Here is a 20,313-nt window from a genome sequence, read left to right on the forward strand (position 1 = left end):
GATGAAATGGACAAGAAGTCCTTGCATTGCCAGGGGCACTGTTTAGGGCGGACCTAGGCACGAAGGGAGGGACATTTAAGGAGCGGCCTCTGGGTCTGTGAGTTTGATGAATGGTTGTTTGCTGTGCGTGGGGGGAGAATCAATAAAGGTCAAAGGCCTCTGTGTGGGTTTTCCAGTGTAACTGATTTGGCAGCTTCGAGCCACAGAAAGCTGTTCTCTCACAGTTAAGGGGACATGAGGTCTAAAATCAGGATGTCAAAGGCCTATCTTTGCTTTTAGAATGAGCAGCAGTCCTCGACACTCCTAGACTTAACAACCCCTCTAATCCCTTTCTTCACCGTCACATGTCTCATGGCCATCCCCTCCAAGTGCATCTGTCCTCTTTTCAGGAGATCTTTGTCACTGGATAAGGTCCACCCTAAACTAATACAATCAGTCGGACACAACCAATAACATCTTCAAGGACATTTCCAAATAAATCCACATTCTGAGATTCTAGGTGACATTCTGGGGGTCTAGTACAAACCCCTTAAATAAACTTGGGGAGGAATAAACATTTGGGTCATCATTACATGGAAGTTGGGTGGAGGGAGCATTTGCCTACTACGGTGCTCTAGCTGATTGGCGACCTTATGAGAGAGCATACCAGCAAGTGACCCATTTCATCCTGGGCTGGTCCTGGACATCAGGGAGTCACAAGCCAGGCTGGGTAACCAAGAGAAACAACGGGCTAATTCCTAACCAGATTTCCTCAGGGCTTGAAATTGGGCGGGCAGCTGTTCTGGAATTCCAGACTTACACGTCTCACCAGCCCATGCGGAGAGCCCCCACCCAGTGTCCAAGAGGACTTGGGAGAAGTGATAGAAGCGGATACCAGCCATCCCCCCACAGTCCCACACCCCTCCCTTCAAGCCCGAATGTCAGGCATCTTCCCTCAAAGGTGGATTGGTACAGTTAGATGTGAGTTTAACTCCTTCTAGTTTCCTGCAAAACTCCCAGAGAGTAAGGGTGGGAGAGGGCAAAGGGATAGGAGGACAATTCACTTAAGAATAAGTTAACCCCACCCCATCCTCAAGCATTCCACAGCTGGGCGTATCAATCAACCTCCCAGGTGCCATTCTGACCCTGCACCCAGCTCCAGGTTGGGGGAACTGGGCCTGGGCATTTCCCTTTGGCTACACCATGCCACACCTGCCCCTTTACAGAAAAAAAAACGTGACTTCTCACCATCAACCTGATTTCTCTAAATTGTTTTTCAGAGCCAGGGACAGTGTCTAATAATAATCTTTCCAAACGTGTCTGCTTCAGCAATACATCCTCTCATCAGACGACTTCAAGAAAAACATCACATAACACAACTGAATCGCCAAATAAACCAGAAATTTCCATTTCAGTGTCATTCTTTGCAGGTTCAGTGAACTTTATCAATAGTATTCAAGAGAGTCAGGCTCTCTAAGCCCCTCCCCTTATTCTGGGAGTCTGAAGTGGAAACTGTGAGGGGAGATGCTCTGAGTTTGGGAACTGATTTGGAATTGGGACTCCTCAGTACCTGAGGGCCTCTCTCTTACTCTCTGTCCTTGCTGGGGTGGGTGGTCCAGGGTTTCTTACTCCTTGGAGGCCAGGTAGGCCATGAGGTCCACCACTCTGCTACTGTAGCCATATTCATTGTCATTCCAGGAAATGAGCTTTACAAAGTTGTCACTGAGAGCAGTGCCAGCCCCATCAAAGCTGGGAGAGTGGACATCACTGTTAAAGTCACGGGAGACAAGCTGGTCCTCAGTGTAACGCAGGATATCCTTTAGTGTCCTCCATTTCTTGCTTCGCTTTTTTGATGTCATTGTACCTGACTGCTTTCTCCAGGTGGCCTGTCAGATCCACAGCTAGGAACACAGGAGGCCATGCCAGAAAGCTTCCTATGAAACTCTGGGATGGCCTTACTCACAGACTTGGCAGCACCAGTTGATACAGAGATGGAGTTCTGGGCAACCCCATGGCCATTATATCACAGATTCCCATAAGAGCATTCAGTCTTCTGAGTGGCGGTGATAGGCACCCAGGTTGTTAAGATGTCGTGAGGGGGCTCTAGGAGGAGCTTGGGGCTTCTCTGCTTTCTCACTAGCTGGAGTCCTTAAGTTCATAGGAGAGTTGAAAGATGTGTTATGCCATGTGAATGTCACCATCTAGGGAGGAGACCATTTTGCAAAATCCCCTGGACTATAAGCCTGTCCTTCTGCCCACCCACCTCAGGAAGCTTGGGCCAGGTTCCCATCACTACTACCAATACATACACACACCACACACACACACACACACACACACACACACACACACACACACACAATGCCCCAGGGATTCTTCTGGGTCTTCATTCTCCTTACAGGGAAGAGGAAGTTTTCAAAGGTGGCCTTTTGTGGTCATCACTTTCCTTGGCTGGTCTCTGAAGGGCCTCAGGGTTTGTAGTTGTGGCACTGTGGGACCAGCCTGATTTCCAGTCAGTCCTAAGCTTCCTAACCTATTCTACCCTGGTCTTTGCAGAGAACCCCAGAGGTGTTGGGTGACCAGGCTTACCCACTTCCCTAGATTTAATTCATTGTCCACCAACTGGCCTGAAAACACACACCCATGGAAGCCAACAGCCATGATGGTTCTGATCTCATATCCACTAGTGAACTAACAAGCTAGCCTGCCATGGTCTTACAACAATAATCAAACCAAAACAACTCACACCAGACCCTGGGTTAGAGACAAAGAACTTCGTTGCAGCTGGTAACATCAGCTTCATGGTTTCCTTGGTTCCTCTGCTACTTTCCCTGAGACAATACAGAGGCAGGCCCAGATGGGTTCTGTGATCCAAAGTGGGCTTGCATCCCAGCTGCCCCGATCAGGAACACCAAGATCTTATCTACAGCTATAAAAGGAACCCGCTCAGCCTTTCCCCCCAGAGCTAAATGCTCTCTTTATAATATTGGACAGTAAACAGATCCACCTTGTGCCACCAAGTGAGGCCCTACCTTGTCTTCCAATGTTCTCACTGTATGTATAATCATTCTGGAAGAGCCCAGAACAAAAGGACAAAATGTCAACGCGTTTGTTCTTGAAATTTGCAGAAATGTGATTGGGTCATAGAAAAATTGTCTCCCAATGTCCAGGAGCCAGGGGAGACCAAGGCTCCACTAGCATGGGCCGTTGGCTCCATTCCCTGTCTCTAGGTTTCTTGAGTGGTTCATTTAGGCATCACAGAACCCCTTCCCTCAAGTCACCATCCCTGAAAAGGTAACATTTGTCAAATGGACACTTGAAAAACTGACAAATGCAGAGAGTTTGTAGAATTGTGTCATTCGAGGTTTCGAGAACTGTCGGAAGCACCTGAGAGAAAGGAAAGGTGTGTTTTAGCTTCCGGTTTCAGAAGAGTGAATCCACAGTCAGCTAACCCCAGACAGCCCAAAGAAAGGGTGTTTAGAGAAGGTTTCTCACCTTGTGAAGAATGTGAATAGAGGCCAAGGGGGCCAGAAGATAAGATATGGCCTCGAAAAGCACATGGTCTTTTGGGAGACTTTTCAGATTCAAGCCAAAGCATGGATTAAGTATGAAAGAAGCCAAGGCTGGCAAGTTAGCTTAACACAAAGGGACTTACCACTAATACTTGAGGGCTGAGTTCCATCCCCAGGACATATGTGGTAGAGGAGAACTGACTCCCACAAGTTGTCCTCTGATACACACTCACACACACACACATACACACACACATATTCAGATGCACACATGAGCACATACACTCAGATATGCACACATACACACACACTCAGACAAACACATGTACATATACACGCATGTGGGCACACACACTCAGCATGAGCACACACATACACTCAGATATGCACACATGTGAGCACTCAGGCACACACACATACACACATGCACACATGTGGGCACACACATTCAAATGCACACACATAATACACACTCAGACACACACGCATATACACATGCAGACATGTAAGTACACACACTCAGATGCACACATGAACACACACATACACTCAGACATGTACACACACTCAGACACATACACTTACACACACACATACACACACATACACACACACTCAGATGCACACATGAGCACACACACTCAGATATGCACACATACACATATACACATATGTGGGCACACACACTCAGCATGAGCACACACATACACTCAGATATGCACACACATGTGAGCACTCAGGCACACACATATACACACATGCACACATGTAGGTACACACACTCAGATGCACACATGAGCACACACTACACTCAGACATGTACACACACACACACACACACACACACTGAAAGGAGCACTAGTAGAGAAGGTGCAGCAGTTGTCAGTGCTGCAGCTACAGCTGGCTTCAGGAATCCAAGCTACTTATATAGTCTCCTGACGGTTCCCACTCACAAAGGCACTGTGCTCGCTTGGTCCAGTGCTCTGTCACATCTTGACATCTGAAGGTTTATGATGAGGCTCTGCAAATCATGCAGTGGCCCCGGTGGTGACACTACATACGCATAAATCAGGATACTGTGCAAAATCATGGGGAAAAATGGGAACTTAGAGGGGAAATGGAGTTAGGACAACAAGACTCAAAAACCTTGTTGATGGCTAGGTGTGGTTACCATACTTGAGAAGCTGAAGTGGGAGGGTTTTGAATTTGAGGTCAACCTGTCCTACCTAGCAAGACCCTGTCTTAACTCTCATCCCTGAAACACTACATCTTTGGTGCATTAAAAACATATGCCTAGCCAGGTACAGCGGCTCTCGCTTTTAATCCCAGCACTGGAAGGTAGAAATGGGAGGACCTCTGTGAATTTGAGGCCAGCCTGATCTACAGAGTGAACTCCAGGACAGCCAGGGCTAATAGAGGACCCTATCTCAAAAACAAAACAAAACAAAAAGCCAAAAATAAAGCAAATGTATACACCTCATAAGAGTGGTAGCATATTTACACAGTTAGAGGTCATGAAACACATTTCTGCTACACTGATAACAGCAGTTTGTCTCCTGAAAGAGATGAGATTGGTCTGGCTATGGTGTGGGAGAGGTGGGAAGGGTAGAAGGAAGTTTATCTGACACCAGATACAGAATGAGGTGTCCTATGACACATGAGGTGAACCAAAGGGGTTAGGACTGCCTGTGATGCCTATGGGTGTGTGTCTCTTTATATTTTTATAGGAGTCAGTTTCTTGTTCTTTTATTGTAGTGATGATTTCCAAAGATAAACTATCTTACTCCTGCACACGGTGTTTTCCTCATGCTCTGATAGCACCCGTACACACACACACACACACACACACTCACGAACACACATATAAACACACAGACATACATACACACAGACACACAGACACACATGCACACACATGCACAGACACACATACCCACACATACAAACACACATGCACACAGACACATACAAACATACAAATGCACAAACATACATACACATAGACACACAGAGACACACATATGCACACACACATGAACACACACACACATACACACACAGAGACACCCACACACAGACACAGACTCAGACACACAGACACACACAATACACATACATACACATATATATACACACGTATATACCACACATATGCACACACACATATACACATACACACAGACATACATACACACAGACACACCCACACACAGATACACACAAACACACATACATATATAATATATACACACACATATACACATATGCACACACATGCACACACATATACACACACAGACATACATACAGATGCACACAGACACACACACACAGACATACAGACAGACAGACACACACATGCACACACACATGCACACACATACACACATACACACAGACATACATTCACACATATACACACAGATACACACAAACACACATACATATATATACACATGCACACACACGTGCACACACAGACACACACACAGACATACAGACAGACAGACACACACACACACATGCACACACACAAACACACATACACACACATGGACACACATAGAGACACACAGACACACACATGCACACACACAGACACACAGACACATACATGGACACACAGACACACACATGGACACACAGACACACACATGCACACACACATGTAAACACACACACACACATACACAGGATCTCACTGGAACAAGTTTGTGGATCGAGAGCTGTAGCCACACTGTCTGCTCTAATGTTCACAAGGATTGACTTAGATTACTGCCATAGTATCAACCCTGTGAAGAAGTTTCTGTGAGATTCTATAGGAGAAAGAGGTGGGGACCCACCTATGTGAAGAACTGTGAGAAGAATCAGCTGTTGCAAGTCCATAAATTCTTCATGGCTTAACTTTCAGGGCCTCCCAGACAATCAGTAAGTAACTAATACTGAGATGTCCACCAACCCCCACCCCCACCCTACAGCCAGCCTGCCTGGGGCACACTTGTCCATCCATGGCTAGTTGGGCAAACTGCCTTTGCGTGTTCCCCTCTTTTTATACTACTTTTTGCTTTGGTTCAATGACAGCTGGCTGACAGGTCTTCTTTGCCCAGGGTGTTGCAAACCACATGCATGCAAAGACCCACCCACCTCTGAGAATTCAAGGGAAATCACCCATCCTGGATTATGCAGCTCAAGTCTTCCTCCTTCTCTTGCTTCCTGCTAGAAGGTGGAGAAGCTAAGCTCTTTCTCCTCCCCGGCTGTTGACTGAGTGTGACAGTCCGCTGGTTAGCACAATGTTAGTCTCTGACTAGCCAGCCACACTGTAGGTAACACTCAGATGTGTGGGTTATGATAACGGTTGCCTAGGTTACTTTCCCAGGGTCAAAGGCCCTTCATCGGGCCTTCAGTGGGGCAAAAAGGTTTGGCATCTGTACTCTCAGGTCTTGGCCATCATAGATTTCCTTCCCCCCACCCATTTTTAGCAGTGCTGGGGAATGAACTCAGAGCTCATGCATGCTAAGAAAATGCTCCACCACTGAGCTACCTAACCCCTTGAGTCAGATTTCTCCAAAAAGAAGTCCTACATCAGTCTGTAGTAATGAAGACAGCCTGGCACTGGCGTAGCAGACAGGTATACCAATGGAATAGAAGACATGGCTATAAAACGACACGGCTATGACCCCTTAATTTTTGACATAGGAGGTAAAAGCATTCTTTGGGGGGTGGGGGTGGAGATAGCCTGTTGAGCAAATTGTGCTGGCAAAACCGGTTTCCACCTGCAGAAGATGAAATTGGATTATAGCTTTCGCCTAATACAAAAATCAGCTCAGGGGTTTTGGGGATTTAGCTCAGTGGCGGAGTGCTTGCCTAGCAAGCTCAAGGCCCTGGGTTCGGTCCCCAGCTCTGAAAAAAAGAAAAAAAAATCAACTCAGAAATGAATTATGGGTCTTAATTTAAAACCGGAGACACTGAAACTTTTAAAGGGAAACACGGGGATGCCCTTTAAGACACTGGGGTGGGCATGGACTTTTTGAACAGCACACTAATGGCACAGGACTAACCCCATACCACAGGCAGGCTATGTTACGATAACACTGTGAAAGACACGACCCTTAGAGCACAAGGCCCACAGAAAGGGCAAAGTCTTCACCGGCTATACCGACACAAGGGGCTGAGATCCAGAGTTTACAAAGAATTGCAATTAAACACCAAAGAAATAAAACCACCAGTCAGCAAGTAGGCAAATTAACTGAACAGATACTTTTCAAAAATTAGCATAAATAGCCAATGGCCATTGAAAAGTATTCCATTTCCCTAGCCATCAGGCAAATGCGAATTAATGTTATTCTAAAATGTCACCTCGACCCACTCAGAACGGCTGTCATCAACAAATCTGACCATGATGTTGGAGGGACATGGAGGGAAAGGAACCCTTATTCGCTGCTGGTGGGACTGCGAATTAATATAGCCATTGTGCAAATCAGCTGGAGATTCCTCAAAAAAAAAAAAACTAGAACTACCTCATGACCCCCCCCATTCCTCTCCTGGGCATATGCCCAGAGAATTCCACACTCTGTCGTAGAGCCCTCTGTACCCTCACATTTACTTATATCCATTATAAATATTGCTATGTTTTTATATATTTATAGCAATATTTATGTTTATTAATGTATTCGATCATATTAATTATATAATTATAATAAATATTTCTATATATTTATTGCTATAGAAAACTCATTGTTTATTCATATAGCAAAGAATTAGAATCAACCTAGTTGCCCATCAACAGATGATAATGGAAGTTTTGTACTGTGCTCTAAAGAAAAATGAAGTTTAAAAAAAAATGTAAGAAAATGGAGGGACCTAAAATGTATAACATTAAGAGGGTCACACAATTGCAGAAAGGAAGAAAAAGAAAAACCACACGTTCTCACCATACGATAGTGGAATCCATCGTATGTGTCTATATGTTAAACAAATGTGCATGTATACAAAGTACCGTATATGCGGGTACCGTATAACATGTAAAAAACAGGAAAGATGAATGAAGATACCGCTCATGGGCTATGAAAGAGAGGGTAGAAAGGCAAGCGTTTTCTGGGTTTTAGTTCTCTCATGAGATTTTTGTTTTAGGTGCTAGATACATGCATAAGAAATGCGTTTGACTCTGAAGGTGTGAAATTTACTGTGAGGTTCCTGAGCTCCCATCCTGAATGCCTATTGCAAGTGCAGAGCTCTCTAAGGTTGTATGGACTTTAGGTCTGGTTAATTTTGGTAGGAGATGCTTTCTATTTATTTGCAAGAGTTCTTTTTCCAATTAAGTTTATAAAATAAAATTTAAAAATAGATTAACTTAAGAAAGAAAGACTGGGTGGCAGGGTGTTGTCGTCTGTGACTTCATTTTGTATTTCTCCTATTCCTTTGCTTGGGCCTAGCACTTGCCCTTCGCTCTACATTCCTGTAATCTTGTCTGAGATGATTCCGGAAGCCGGCTGTTAAACGCGAAGCTGACCCAAACCTGGGACATCCTGCCCTCAAGAGAAAAAAACGTCATCCCAGGGACTCGCTACCCCATAGGCACCATAACAGCAGGCTGCTCAGCTCGAGCCCCTGGAAATGTTACTTATGCAGCTCCTGATCTGATCCTCGCTTTAATATTCCCCCACTTCCCCAGTGAAAAGAGGACTTGAGACCCTAAGCCTGACAACTATCCAGGCTGCCTGCACCCTCGTGAGAGCCTCCCGTTGTGTCCAAACCTCATCTCTCAGACCCTGTCCTCTCTCGGTGGGATGAGCTTCCGGATCCGGGTTGGATCACATGACTACTCTGCTTTCCCCACAGAGAAAAGAGCGTGGAGTTTTGTGATAGTGGAAAAGTGTGCAGAAGTTGGGGTGCAGACCAGAGGATGGGGCTTTGCCGTGCGAGGGCCAACAAACAGGGCTTGAAACATTCTGGAACCTTCCTGAGAGCCCTGCAAGGCAGGGGTGGGAGTGAGAGAACAGGAGGCACAAAGCCATCAGGGAGTCTTCTCAACCTCCGCTCTCTCTCTCTCTCTCTCACACACACACACACACACACACACACGCCATCTCACACTGGGCAAGGGAGGGGCCGGACTTCGTGGGAGAGGAAGGTTCAGGGCAGAGTCGTAGCACAGCTGCAGCTTTGGGTGAGAATCCAGAATCAACATTACAATCAACATTACACTTTTCTCCATGCTATTATATGGTCCTTATTCTGACCGTGGACAGACCATAGTGGAGAAAATAAGAGTCTATCTGGGTCTCTAGGATACTGTTGACCTACAACTTGAGGGAGAATCCCACACATGGCCTGAAACTTTTATTTGACAACCTGTGGCTTCTGGGAGGAGTGTTATCCCCTGTGTGGAATCATTCCAACTCTTTTATAGGAACATCTATAGGAAGCTTGTAAAACTGCAGGAGGATTCCATATGGCTTTTCCAAACATCCTCAGTGTTAATTACCCTTTCTCCAACCCTCTCCTCTACCCTACCCTCCCCTCCCCAAGTTTCTCTCCCACCTAAACCTCTTTCTCCATGTTTCCCCTTTCCTTCTTTGACTCTGGCCTTTTTCCTAACACAGTATCGGGTTGTTTTTTTTTTTTAAGATTTATTCATTTATTTATATAAGTACACTGTAGCTGTCTTCAGACACACCAGAAGAGGGCATCAAATCCCATTACAGATGGTTGTGAGCCACCATGTGGTTGCTGGGAATTGTACTCAGGACCTCTGGAAGAGTAGTCGGGTGCTCTTAACCACTGAGCCATCTCTCCACCCCACCCCACCCCCGCCACAGTGTCGTTTTTATTCTAAAAGTTTTTATGGGTTTTAAAAATGAAGATTTACCTGCCTGAGTTGCTGATATTGACAGAACCTCCTTGGGAGGTCAGCCACTGGGTGAAGGCAGGCAGTGACAGAGAGGCAAAGACAAGAGGCCTCCCTGCCTGAAGGGACCTCCTGGCACAACTGCAGAGCTACACCGAGGACCCTTAGGAGGGCTGAAGTGAATTGGCACCATTGGGAGGCACAACTCCAGTGCATTGATGGCCTGTGTGTCTGTACAGATTGCTGCAGCATGACATGTCTGCTTTTACAGGTTAGTGTGTAACTGTACTTTTGGCTACTTTGTTCTTTTCCCTCTGCCGCCCTACTCCACCCTTATCCCTTCCAATCCCCTAACACTAGGTAGGAGAGAAAGAAGCTTAGAGGGAAAGGGAGCGTTGATAGTGTTAGATTAGGGGCAGCGAGTTCCTTGGAGACAAACACGATCTTCATCATCAGGATATCTCCAACCACCAGCCACCGACCACCAACCGCCAACCACCAATCAACCACCAACCACCAACCACCAACAAACCACCAACCACCAACCACCAATCAACCACCAACCACCAACCACCAATCAACCACCAACCACCACCCACCAACCACCAACAAACTACCAACCACCAACCACCAACCACCAACCACCAATCAACCACCAACCACCAACCACCAATCAACCACCAACCACCAACCACCAATCAACCACCAACCACCAATCAACCACCAACCACCAATCAACCACCAACCACCAACCACCAATCAACCACCAACCACCAACCACCAATCAACCACCAACCACCAATCAACCACCAACCACCAACCACCAATCAACCACCAACCAACCACCAACCACCAACCACCAACAACCACCAACCACCACCCACCAACCACCAACCACCAACAAACTACCAACCATCAACCACCAACCACCACCCACCAACCACCAACCACCAACTACCAACCACCAATCAACCACCAACCACCAATCAACCACCAACCACCAACCACCAATCAACCACCAACCACCAACCACCAATCAACCACCAACCACCACCCACCACCCACCAACCACCAACCACCAACAAACTACCAACCACCAACCACCAACCACCAATCAACCACCAACCACCAACCACCACCAACCAACCACCAACCACCAACCACCAACCACCAATCAACCACCAACCACCAATCAACCACCAACCGCCAACCACCACCAACCACCAACCACCACCCACCAACCACCAACCACCAACAAACTACCAACCATCAACCACCAACCACCAACCACCAACCACCAACAAACTACCAACCATCAACCACCAACCACCAACCACCAACCACCAACAAACTACCAACCACCACCCACCAACAAACTACCAACCACCAACCACCAACCACCAACCACTAATGAACCACCGACCACCAACCACTAACAAACTACCAACCACCAACCACCAACAACGAACCACCAACAACCAACAAACCACCACCCACCAACCACCACCCACCAACCACCAACAACCAACGAACCACCAACCACCAACCACTAACCAACCACCAACCACCAACCACCAACCACCAACCACCACCCACCAACCAGCACCAACCACCAACCACCAACCACCAACCACCAACCACCAATCAACCACCAACCACCAACCACCAACCACCAACCACCAATCAACCACCAACCACTACCAGCAGCAGCAGCTTCCACAGCCTCTCGGGACTCTGGCATTTTTATACTCTCTTAAGAGTCTCCAGAATTCCAAATGTAAACTATCTCTGGCTGGCATAATCATACCCCTGCCAGAGCAGGAGACAAATCATAGTCAGCTGCTGTGGACAATCTGAAGCAGCCCTATATCACATACCTGGGATTAAAACAAAAGCACATTCATATAACATAACTGGGTTTTTGTTTTTGTTTTTGTTTTAAAAAAGAAATCAAAAGTCTCACTGCATTATAAAATGTTTGGTGGGGAGCTAGAGAGATGGCTCAGTAGTTAGAAGCCCTGGCTACTCTTGCAGAAGACCTGCACCTGGGTCTGGTTCCCAGCACACATATGGTACCTCACAACCATTGGTAAATCCAGTTCTAGGGATCCAACACCCTCTCTGGTCTCTGCAGGCTTCAGGCATGTACCTAGTACACAGATATACATGCAGGCAAAATCTGTCTCTGTCTCTCTCTCTCTGTCTCTCTGTCTCTGTCTCTGTCTCTGTCTCACAGACACACACACATCTCACACACACACACTCACACACACACACGTTTTTGATCTAAAAATAAAGTCTGAGGGGCTGAGAAGATGGTTCAGTCAATAAAACATTTGCTGAACAAACATAAGGACGACCTTCCTTTGACTAAAGCACATACACAAAAATGTAGGCATATAGGTACACCCTTATAATCCCAACCCTGGAGGGGTGGGGACAGGAGGAAACTCGCACCTTGCTAGTAAGTCATCAGGCCAGTACACCATAGTCAGCCAAGACCCCAGTAAGAGACACTGCCTCCCCAAAAGGTGCACAGCTCCTGAGGAACATCGGAGTTGATCTCACACAGGATTGAGAAGCGCTGCTCAACAGCGCCCCCTTCAGGTGCTGTGCGATGCTGGCAGAGCCCTTTGAGCAAAGAGGACCAAGAGAAGTTAGTACCTTCCCCATTTTGATGATATAAACTGTTAAAAGGCCTTTTTTTCTTATACTTAACAAACTCTGCTTCTCATATCCAGCCAGTCCCCGCCTTCCTCCCTGACACAGCACTTCAGTCGTCCCCTCAATCCCACTGACCTTCTACTTTCCTCTGCCACTCCGTGACTAACTTCTGACGACAGGTTCTGACCCCACCCTCCCCCCCTACTCCCACTCCCGGTTTCTACTACTGCTTCTTCTCAAGATACTGCCCTAGCTACTCAATCTATTAAAATATGAGTCGCCACCCTGGAACTCAGGTTGCCATGGCCACCTATTCTTCCCATGAATGATCTACCAGCACTGTGCCTCTACCCAAGGAAAGGCCCAGCCTCTCTAGCCTGGGGCTCCTGGTCGAATGGAGCTACGCTGCCTACAAGGGCTGGTGAGCACCAGCTTCCTCCATCCCGGAGAGCCAGCCTCTGCACCTCAGGGCACCACCTGCCACTAGAGGGTGCCTTGAGGCCACACAGGCCTCTCTCTCCTTGGTGGTCCCCACCTGAAGGCAGCCAAAGTCTCCTGAAGGGCAGTAGATTAAGCCACCTCCTGCTTGGTGACAGAATAAAATATTCAGCTGAGGGAACGAGCACACAGACACTAACTCTAGGCCAACCTCCTTCTTCTCCATCTTACCTTTCATAGTTTTTAAAACTTTTCTTTCTTCTAAAATTGTATTTTCTGTTTGTTGTGTACATACCTAGATGCACACACACACATGCACACACACTCGAGAACAGACACTCACACACACTCATACACACACACTCACTCACATACACACTCACACATACACACACACTCACACACATACTCATACTCACACACTCACACACACTCGCACATACACTCTCACACATACACACACACTTATACTCACACACACACTCACACTCACACATACACTCTCACACATACACACTCACACATACACACATACATACACACATACACACACATACACACACTCATACACATACTTGTACATACACACACACTCATACTCACACACACACATACACGCACATTCATACACATACACACACTCATACACACACTCACACACACTCGCACATACACTCTCACACATACACACACACTCACACATACTCATACACATACACACACACTCACACACACACACACTCCACAGGAACTATGATTCTCTCCTACGATTAGCATTTCAGTACACTCACTGTCTTTCGCAAACTCAGTAATGAAAATAGAACAGCACGGGTCCAAAACAGGCACAGAGCAGAAGAAGTCAAGAAATGGCACGATTTTTCACATAGAAGCTAAGAGCAATGTTCAAAGGAGAGTCTCTTCCACAAATGTGCTGAGATTGCCACAGGCGGGAGAATGAAGTTACACTCTCTTCTCACACCACATACCCCATCTCAGGGTGGATTAAAGGCTGAAATTCTAGACCTGAAGCCACAAAACTACTAGATGAAAACGCGAAGAGATTTCTATGATTTCTGGGCCTTGTTTTTCCCCCAGCCATGACCCCAAGAACAAAATGAACAAAAGCAAAAGTGAACAAGACAGATTGTACGTCAACCAAAAACCCCTGCAGGGCAGAGCAAATAACCCAGGCCAGGGAGGGCAAATAGCTGTGGGCTGTAAACCCGATACTGGGCTTCTATGCAAAATCTCTACAGAAGTCAAATGGCTCAATCATGAAAACAAATGCCCCGATTTAAAAATAGACAGAGAATCTGAGTAAGCACTTCTCAGATGTGTGAATGCAAATAGCCGGTGGACATTTAGGAATGAGCTCAACACTACCAACAGCCAGCAAATAAACTCTAAAACCACAATGAACTAAGGCCAAACTCATTAGAACAGCTATTATCGGGCTGGAGAGATGGCTCAGCGGTTAAGAGCACTGGTTGCTCTTCCAGAGGCCATGAGTTCAATTCCCAGCAACCACATGGTGGCTCACAACCATCTGTAATGAGATCTGATCTGATGCCCTCTTCTGGCCTGCAGTCACATATGCAGGCAGAATGCTGTACATAAAATTTAAAAAAAAAAAACAGCTATTATCTTTGTGTTAACTTTTTTTTTTTCTTTTTTCTTTTTTTCCAGAGCTGGGGACCGAACCCAGGGCCTTGCGCTTGCTAGGCAAGTGCTCTACCACTGAGCTAAATCCCCAACCCCAACAGATTATCAATGAGAAGAAAGGCAAGCGTTGGTGAGGAGGTGGAGAAAAGGGAGCCCTTGCACATGCTCATCGGGGATGAGAGTTAGCACAGCCATCACGGAGAACCATGCAGATTCCTCAAGAAAGTAAGGGCTATAACCACCGGACTTGGCAATCTCAGTGCAGGCAGGCGTTTGTCCAAAGGATGTCAGACTAGGATGGTGAAGAGACATCTACACTCTATGCCTATTGCCACAGAATTTGCCACAGCCAAGAAATGGAAGGGACCTCACGTATCCTTTACGAGAGGAGAGTTGAATAAGCATACAGGAGACGGATACAGTAGATGTGGTACGTATATGAACAGAAGAACACACTAATCAGTCATACAAACGAAATGTCTTCTGCAGCAACATGGGTGAACCCGGAGGATGCTGTGTTAAGTGACACAGAAAAACAAACTCACACTTACACAGCCTCTAAAATCATCAAACATATACAAGCCCACAGTCTAATGGTGGATGCTAAAGGCTCAGCTTGCCCGGGTTAAGGATGTGTTGACTAAAGGACACGAAATGTCAATAAAATTAGAGAAATTCCAATAAAATTGTGCGGTTCAAGAGAGCTGTATCTGTATCATGATGACCATAGTTAGTACACCATGTTATATGCTTGGAAACTGCTAAAACAACACACTTAAGTATTCTCTCTACAAAGAATTATAAAACGTGAATTAATATCATTGCGATGTAGCCATTTCATGATAACCCCATCTGTTAAAACACTAAGTTGTATTGTGTAAGTCTAAGTGATTTTGTCAGCGACAGGATATTGCTGGATATAGTAGAACATAACTTTTTTAAAGATTTATTTATTTATTATATATGAGTACACTGTAGCTGTCTTCAGACACACCAGAAGAGGGCATCAGATCCCATTACAGATGGTTGTGAGCCACCATGTGGGTGCTGGGAATTGAACTCAGGACCTCTGGAAGAGCAGTCAGTGCTCTTAACCGCTAAGCCGTAATCTCAGAGGCAGGAAAATCTCTGTGGGCTCCAGGAGAGCCAGGGATTCAGTGAGACGCTGTCTCGAAAAATAAAAATAAATGAATTATCCCACTCCTAGGTGCATTTCCAAAGAATTCCCATCCTACCTCAGACACCTGCACACTCATACTCACCGGTTTCATTCATAACAGTTAGAAAATGGGAACAGCCCGGATGTCCACCAGTGGGCGGGTAGATAATAAAAAGTGGGGTTGGGGATTTAGCTCAGCGGTAGAGCGCTTGCCTAGCGAGCACAAGGCCCTGGGTTCGGTCCCCAGCTCCGAAAAAAAGAAAAAAAGAGTGATATTAAACACATACATATGTACAATGGCCTTTGATTCAGCTGTAAGAAAATGTGAAATTTATATGACAATGAATGGAACTGGAAACTGTTTATAAGTGAGGTAACCCCACGCTGAGACTGCCAGAGGCTGTATCTTCTCTCTAGGTGGATTCTAGCTTCAGATTTTTAGATTTGTGTGTTTACGTTGGAGTAGAAGTCAGAGATCAATGCTAGCAGCAAACCACTGAACTGAGAACGGGACCATCATTGGAGGAATTAGAGAAAGGATTGAAAGAGCTGAAGGGGCTCGAGACCCCATATGAACAACAATGCCAACCAACCAGAGCGTCCAGGGACTAAACCACTACCCAAAGACTATACATGGACCGAGCCAGGGCTCCAACTGCATACGTAGCAGAGAATAGCCTTGTTGGGCACCAGTGGAAGGGGAAGCCCTTGGTCCTGCCAAGGTTGGACCCCCAGTGCAGGGGAATGTCAGGGCTGGGGGTGGGAAGGAGAGGTGGATGGGGGAAGGACTCTTATGGGGGAGGTGGAGAGGATAAGGGGCTTATGGACAGGAAAGCAGGAAAGGGAATAACATTTGAAATGTAAATAAAGAAATATGTCCAATAAAAAAATATAAATAAATAAAAAGAAGTCAGAGATCTAGAAAGGGGTAATGGAGTGGAGGGGGTACTGGGGGGAGTACTTGAAAACATGCCATGTGAAAATAAAAATAGAGAATATTGGGGACAGAAAAAGTAAGGATAAGGGTGGGCAAGGGGGAGAGGAAGGGATCAGGAAAGGGTTAACCAAAATTAAGATTTATAGCAACGGACATGATTTCCTTCCTGTGAAGCCAGCCTTGAATCCCATCTGAAAGCTACTTTACCCCCTAAAACAGGAACCCCACTATAGTACCAGGAGGCACATCTTGCAGGCTGGTTGGCATGTAGCATGCCGGCTAGCACCCTCCAGCACCGTGAAAGGCAGCCGGGAGAGAACTTTCCAGATCAGTTCCAGCTGTGTTTCTTTCTTTCCTACGAGCGATTATCCCTTCTTATTGGAAATCTTGCGATAGGCATTGTTAGTCTATTGTACAGATGATAAAATCAAGCAGGAAGGGTAGCTCGAGTCGTGCGTCTGCACCAGAGACAGGGTTAGAAATAAAGGCTGTGGGCACAGACAGCAGTGTCCCACCAGACTGGCTCAGCACGACATAGGAATGGCGGTGTTAGAAAAAACTAGTTAGTGTTTTAGGGACTCGAGGCGCTTACTGAGCAGTGGGTGGTGTGAGCTCAGGGACCTAGATTGGGCATAGCCAAGGGGAGCTAGCCAGGCAGACATTGAACGTGGGTGCTGTGAGCATATTAGCGTGTAGTAATATCCGGAGGCGCTAAACTTCTGTCTATGTAAGGATCTGAAAAAAAAAAAAATGCAGAGGGATTGGGGCAGAGGAAGGGAAATGAGCTATATAACCAAAGTCATGTAGCAGAGGCAGAATCAAGACTTTACTCTACCTCTACCTAGCTCCCAGAAGGCACTGTCTTTCCCAAAGAGCAATATGGAGAGCCACAGAGGTGACTGACCCTGCAATCAAGTGTGCGCTATTCAACCCCAGAATCCACCTTAGAAAAAGCCAGGTATGGTAATCCTAGTACTGGGAGGACAGCGACTAGAGGGACCCCTTGTGCTTGCTGGCCACCTAGCCTAGGCTAACTGGTGAGTCCCAGGCTAGTAAATGATTCTGTCTCAAAAACACAGAGTGAAGAGCTGGAGAGATAGCTCAGCAGCTAAGAGCACTCACTGTCTCTCCAGAGGACCTGGGTTCGGTTCCTAGCACCCACCGCCCATATGGAGGCTCACAACTACCTGTCACTCCAGAAGAGCCAATGCCACATACACATGTACCTTCAGAAGCACACACGTAAAACAAAACACTTTTGAGGGGCACCCAAGGCTTATCCCTGACTACCACACACACATTTGCACATGCACACACATACAAGGAGGACTATGGCTTACAAATCCTCTGTCAGATGGGTATATGGAGGGTAGAGGAAGGGTGTTCTAGGCAATGGGAACAGAGTTAGCAAAGTACAGATGTGTGACAATGGTTATGATAAAAGATATGAGGGGGTGAGGGGGTGTGCCTTTGGTGGGCCCATGGACCTCTAAGAAAAACCTGGGGGAAGAAGGGAGAAAGTGGAGGGCAGGGGGACCTGGGGGAAGAAAAGAGGAAGAAGGAGGGAGGGAGGAGAGGGAAGGGGGGAACAAAGGGGAAAGAGGGGGAGAAGGGGAGGGAGGGGGACAGAGAGAGCGAGAGAGACAGAGAGACAGAGACAGAGACAAAGAGACAGAGAGACAGAGACAGAGGCAGAGAGACAGACACAGAGAGACAGAGAGACAGAGGCAGAGAGACAGACACAAAGAGACAGAGAGACAGAGGCAGAGAGACAGACAGAGAGACAGAGATACAGAGACAGACAGGCAGAGAGACAGAGGCAGAGAGACAGAGACAGAGGCAAAGAGACAGAGAGACAGAGAGACAGAGACAGAGACAGAGAGACAGAGACAGAGAGACAGAGACAGAGGCAGAGAGACAGACAGAGAGACAGAGATACAGAGACAGACAGGCAGAGAGACAGAGGCAGAGAGACAGAGACAGAGAGACAGAGACAGAGGCAAAGAGACAGAGAGACAGAGACAGAGGCAGAGAGACAGAGAGACAGAGAGACAGAGGCAGAGAGGCAGAGACAGAGAGACAGAGGCAGAGAGGCAGAGACAGAGAGACAGAGGCAGAGAGGCAGAGACAGAGAGACAGAGGCAGAGAGACAGAGACAAAGAGACAGAGACAGAGAGACAGAGACAGAGGCAAAGAGACAGAGAGACAGAGACAGAGGCAAAGAGATAGAGAGACAGAGAGACAGAGGCAAAGAGACAGAGAGACAGAGATTTGGGATGATAGCTGGGGTCTTTTATCCACAGCACACACCTGTCGCTATTGGCATGGTGGTGACTTGGGCAGCTGCTAGGTCCCTGAGAACAGGCCAATGGAATGGCCTGTACACAACAACAAGAAGTTGTTAGCAAAGCAAGCAGGCCAAGCCACACAGGTTTAGCACCCCATTCCAAGTCATTCCATCAGTGCTTTGCATCAGAGCCTCTCTGAATTCCACTTAACCACTCCAAGGAAGGAGTTACTGGGGTTGGTCCCTCTAGGCTCCTGAATGCACACTGGGGCTCAGTGAGGTAAACCAGTTACCCTCTGCCTCCATGAGACCAGAATGGGGTCTAGTAATGAGCAGAGTCAGCCTGGCCCATGGTGTCCTAAGTCCCAAGTGGGCCTTGTGCTGCGGACGGAGCTCCTGAGACAGCGGCCAGCCTGTTGTAACTGGCTGGGTGAGAGGCAGTCTGACTCTTTTTTTTTTTTTAATATTTTATTTATTTATTATATATGAGTACATTGTAGCTGTCTTCCGACACACCAGAAGAGGGCATCAGATCTCATTACAGATGGTTGTGAGCCACCATGTGGTTGCTGGGATTTGAACTCAGGACCTCTGGAAGAGCAGTCAGTGCTCTTAACCGCTGAGCCACCTCTCCAGCCCCGGCAGTCTGACTCTTGATCTTAGGAGCTCTGTATGTGGGAGCTGCTTTGGTTCAAGGGTCAGAGAGGTCTCCATAGCTAGAGTCTTCCGCTGTGCGACCGGAGGCCAGAGTGGGGGCAGATGCTCCCCGCTCCAGGTCTACCAGCCTGGCCAGTCTCTTCCTGCTCAGTCGTCAGGCTTTGGGGCACG

At 46.9% G+C, this 20,313-nt stretch overlaps 1 pseudogene; it reads right to left on the minus strand.

Moving 5' to 3' along the window:
* Positions 1-1,471: 1,471 nt before the first annotated feature.
* On the minus strand, positions 1,472-2,640 carry LOC148002634 (glyceraldehyde-3-phosphate dehydrogenase pseudogene; annotated as a pseudogene).
* Between the last annotated feature and the right edge of the window lie 17,673 nt (positions 2,641-20,313).

The sequence above is a fragment of the Rattus norvegicus genome, chromosome 11, assembly GCF_021556685.1.
Source record: "Rattus norvegicus strain SHRSP/BbbUtx chromosome 11, alternate assembly SHRSP_T2T, whole genome shotgun sequence".
Classification (NCBI taxonomy): Eukaryota; Metazoa; Chordata; class Mammalia; order Rodentia; family Muridae; genus Rattus; species Rattus norvegicus.